Source organism: Malus sylvestris, chromosome 7 (assembly GCF_916048215.2).
Source record: "Malus sylvestris chromosome 7, drMalSylv7.2, whole genome shotgun sequence".
Lineage (NCBI taxonomy): Eukaryota > Viridiplantae > Streptophyta > Magnoliopsida > Rosales > Rosaceae > Malus > Malus sylvestris.
The window spans coordinates 23,811,339-23,816,222 of record NC_062266.1 but is presented as its reverse complement, the minus strand read 5'-3'; the positions used below and the strand labels follow the sequence as shown (position 1 = coordinate 23,816,222).

Genomic DNA, 4,884 nt, shown 5'->3' with positions numbered 1-4,884 from the left:
CGGCTAGCATGCCTTGACTCTGGTCGGGGTGTGTCATTCAACACGAAGCATTTTTTGACTGGATAACTGATGATGCGGTGCTATTTTCAATATCTTGGGTTGTTTACTCAATTCATTTCTTCTGGTCGTTTGCACTCGGGTAACTCGATCAGCTTCTTGTCAAGCAAATCCTTCAACATGGCAGCCACATCGGTGTCGAGGAATAGGTAACTCTTCTTCTCAAGTTCCTTCAAAGTGTGTTTATAACTCTCCTGATCATGAAAAGGTTCGTTCTGCTTCACCTCATTATTTTAATCTCTTGTGGAGATTCTGACGAGAACCATGTTAACCACCATTGCTTTCTTGGCAGACTCTTTCACAGATTTGTCCATTTTATGCCCAAAAAATTTGTCTTTCTTATAATTAGCAATCAGCTCTTTATTTTCATGATTGGCGATGCTGAACTCCATATCATGGGCGTGGGTAGCCAACTCTTCAAAGGTTCAAGGCTTAATACCTTGAAGGATGTAGTGTAGTCCCCAATGCATGTCTTGTATGCACATTTCGATCGAGGAGATCTTCGAAAGTCTATCTTTGTAGTCGAGACTCAATTAGCACCATCAATTGATATAGTCGACGACTAGCTCGTCCTTCCACTGCTTTGTATTTGTAAGCTCCATCATGCTGACGGTGCGATGGGTGTTATAAAAACGGTTCAAGAATTATCGCTTCATCTACTCCAAATTATTTATGGACACAGGCTCTAGGTTTGTGTACCAATCAAACCCGTTTCTCTTCAAAGAACAAACAAACTGCTTTACGAGGTAGTCTCTATCCATCCCAGCGTTGTTACAAGTTTCGACGAAATGAGCGATGTGTTGCTTTGGGTTTCCCTTTCCGTCAAACTGCATGAACTTTGGTGGTTGGTACCCCGTCGGCACCTGCAAGCTATCAATCCTCTTGGTGTATGGCTTTAAGTACATCAATGCATCCTTCAAAGTGCCTCCATATTGTGCCTTGATGGTATTTGTGACATGTCTTAAAGTTTGTTGATGCACAAAACTGGAGGGGTCTTGGAATGACGTAAATCCTACCGTGAATCTGCAAAAAAGTAAAGAACACAAGATGTATCGTGGTTCATCCCAATGTTTGGGCTATGTCCACACTGATGTTGATTGTATTTCTCTGTATGAATGTATGGATTACAAGTGTGAAAGGGAGTCCCCTAGAGAAAGAAAGAGTTTGAGAAAGTTTCTCTGTTGTGAGAGAGTTGCTCCGAATATGAAAGCCTCTGTTTGGGGATGTGAGGCCTCAGAATTGTGAGGGTGAGGAGTTCATTTTATGGACTAAGGGCTCCTCCCTTTTTACATAAATCATGGGCTCAATGTTTGGAAGCCCAAGTAACGAGGCCCAATATAATATGGTACCAACAGTAGTCCCCCAAGTCTTCAGTCAAGAGAGTCTTTTGGCTGGAGACTTGAAATTCAGTCCATGTGTGGGCCGAAGTAACTAGATGTCGTCCAGAGCTGATACTCGATATGAGGCGGTGCTCAACGTGAAATGATGCTCAACTAGAAGTAGCACATGTTGCGAGGCTGCTCGGCTTGTGGCTTATGTTGTCTTGGTTGGCTCGGCTTGTGGCGTTGAAGGTGAAGGAGTCTCTTTTATAGAATAAGGGATCGCTCCTTAATACATAAATGATGGGCTATAGTTGATGTTCGTGGCGAGGCGGTTGCTCAGCAGGCGGCGATGCTCTCTAATGATGGTGAGGGAGTCCTTTTTATAGAATAAGGGTTCGCTCCTCAATACATAAGTGATGGTTTAGGAGTGATGCTCGCTGCGAGGTGGTTGCTCAACTGGTGGCGATGCTCTCTAATGAAGGTGAGGGAGTCCCTTTTATAGAATAAGGGTTCGTTCTTCAATACATAAGTGATGGGCTAAGAGTCTCTCTTTAATGAAGGTGAGGGAGTCTCTTTTATAAAATAAGGGTTCGCTCCTTAATACATGAATAATGGGCGCTTTCTAATGAAAGTGAGAGAGTCCATTTTATAGAATAAGGGTTCGCTCCTCAGTACATAAATAATGGGCTAAGTCCCCTAAGTATTTTTTATGAGGCCCAGTTGCGGAAGCCCAATATATGGTATATAGTGTAGTCCCCTAAGTCTTCAGTCAATAGAGTATGTTGGCTGGAGACTTCAAATTCAATCCATGTATGGGCCGAAGTGGCAATTGTTCGGAGGCGGTCTTTGTATACCATGCACTGAAGCTTTGTAGGTGAAGCTTTAAAAGTGAAGTTTTATAGGTAAGGCTTTGAAAGTGAAGCTTTGAAGCTGGAGCTTTTGTAAATGAAGCTTTGAAGTCGGAGCTTTGTAAATGAAGCTTTCGAAGCTGGAGCTTTTGTAAATGAAGCTTTCGAAGCTGGAGTTCTCGAAGCTGGAGCTCTGTAAATGAAGTTTTCGAAGCTGGAGCTCTATAAATGAAGCTTTCGAAGTAAATGACTCTTTCGAAGCTGGAGCTCTGTAAATGAAGTTTTCGAAGCTGGAGCTATATAAATGAAGCTTTCGAAGCTAGAGCTTTGTAAATGAAGCTTTCGAAGCTGATAGACATGAGTGATGCTCATGAATGTTTATGTTGATTAACATGAGTGATGCTCATGGATGTTGACATGAGTGATGCTCATGAATGTTTATGTATGACTAACATGAGTGATGCTCATGAATGTTTATGTATGATTGACATGAGTGAGGCTCATCTATGATGGTGATTGTCATGAGTGATGCTCATGTATGATTTTTTTAGGACAGGTTGACACGCCCCGATCCCGATATCCTCGGGACATCAGGATGGTCACATGCTGGCCAACACCCGAGGGTGACGAAAGCCATTTATTGAGTGCAATTGCTGAAAATAAAGGATAGATAAAACTTATAAATGTAAAAGAATAAGGAATATGCATTTAAGGAACGTGTTCAGAGCATATAATTAACTAGAATATTAAAAGAAATAATATAAAATTTAATGAATAAAAGAATGGGTTCCACACCAAGAGGACTCGAAGATACCGAAACGGAAGTGCTTGGATGCCGGGATTGTACGCCTCGATTCTAAATCCTGAAGAGGGCGCAAAACAAACATGAGTGGACCAATTTGATATAATTATAATAAAACAATTATCAACATACTAACCCCCAGGTTTATGAAAACACATATATAATGATAAACATAGGTTTTTCGAAACCTAGCATGATGTGCAGTATCTCAAATCATAACTCATATATAATAATCACTAGTGAATTGTCCGATAACCCCCAGGCCTCATGCCGGCTCCCCGTCCCTGGTCTTAAATGCCAGAGGAAACACCCTCCAGGCCCTATGCCAACACCAAACCGTCGCCCGGGACGGACTGGAATCTATCCCTACGTCCCGTAGCGGAAAGGACCACTAGGTAAGTACAAAACCATTGAACATATATATATTGAAAAACAACTTCATAGTATAAAGTCATCCATCATCTATACTATAAAAAGGTGTTCGAAACAAGTTCTAAATATCATATCGTCATCCATCGGATATTCTATAAGAACATGGGTTATAAGAAAAATAGTAATAATTCAAACTAGCCTTAATAAGCATATTATCTCAAAACGTTTCATAAAACGTAATCATTAAATCATGCCTTTCATGTATGCATTTCTACTATTAAAACATGCATTTTTAGAAGGGGTCCACTCACAGTACTTAGCCGCCGAAGAGCCATGCAAACTAACGAACAAGAAAACGTCACCAATAATTGCCCCTAAGCACATAAAGGGTCCAATTAATAAAACTCTATTTTAACAATTGAATTTGGGAAAACGAACTTCAAAAACGAGTCCAGGACGTCGAAATTAGCTTAAGAGGGGTCCTGGACGAAACCCCAAAAAGTCAACTCAAGAAGTTAACGTTGACCGTTGACCCGTCAAAGTCAACTCTGACCGTTGACCGAGTCAACAGTCAGAGTCAACTGGTCAAGGTCAAAGTTAGATTGGGCTTGGGGTTTTGGGTTGGGCCGAAAGGCCTTAAGGGTTTTGGGTTTTATCTAAAGCTAATGGGTTTTGGCAAAAGGGTGAAAGCCCACCTTCTAAATGGCCTAAGGCCTTAATTTCTAAAATAGAAATTAATTAAAACCTTAAAAGGTTTTGGGTTGGGTCACGGGCTACAGGCCCTAAACATAAACGGCCCGAGGGCCTTAAGGTCCTAAACAACTAATAAAAAAACTAAAAACAATTTAAAAGGAAAAGGGTTAGGATTTGGGTTGACTCCCCACACGGGCCTAAGGCCCACTTGACATTGGAACCGGCCTGGGAAGCCTGGTCTTGCCAAGCACAACCACCGGAGCTTCAACAGCTTCGGCCGACCACTACACACAAACCTAGACCCCGATCTAGGTACCAAAACGAAGAGCAAGACGAAGGAAGTAATTATATACCATCATTTCGTCGTGGAACGGCCGGAGATGGCCGGAAAGTCCCCCGACACTCCCGAGGTTGTCAGAGATGGGTGCGCCTACACCCGTGGTGGTTTTGTCCTAAAAACCTCCAAAATCATGAAATAAACTCAATTACATCACAACCCACAAGATTCAAGGATGAAATAGAGGGATTTGAGGTTTACCTCACCGGGAAATTACAAAATCTCGCCGGAGTTCCTTTTTCGGTTTCTGGGGTCGCGGGAACGAAAGGGAGAGAGAGAGCAGAACGCGATGATGAAGGGTGATGGTTCTTCCTTGCGCAGGTGCAATGTGTGCGTGTGTGTGCTTGCTGCTGTGCAGAGCAGCGAGAGCCGAGAAAGAGCCGAGAGGGATAGACAGAAAAAAGAAAAGAAAAACAGAAAAGGAGAAGAAGAAAGAAGGTTCACGGAGAGGGG

General features: G+C 42.4%; 1 long non-coding RNA gene across 1 annotated transcript; it reads right to left on the bottom strand.

The window, feature by feature from the left end:
* Positions 1 to 2,913: 2,913 nt before the first annotated feature.
* Positions 2,914 to 4,508, bottom strand: LOC126629859 (uncharacterized). Its single transcript, XR_007625875.1, has 2 exons — positions 4,448 to 4,508; positions 2,914 to 3,090 (listed from the first exon to the last, which is right to left on the bottom strand). It is a non-coding gene; the product is annotated as an uncharacterized LOC126629859 (long non-coding RNA).
* Between the last annotated feature and the right edge of the window lie 376 nt (positions 4,509 to 4,884).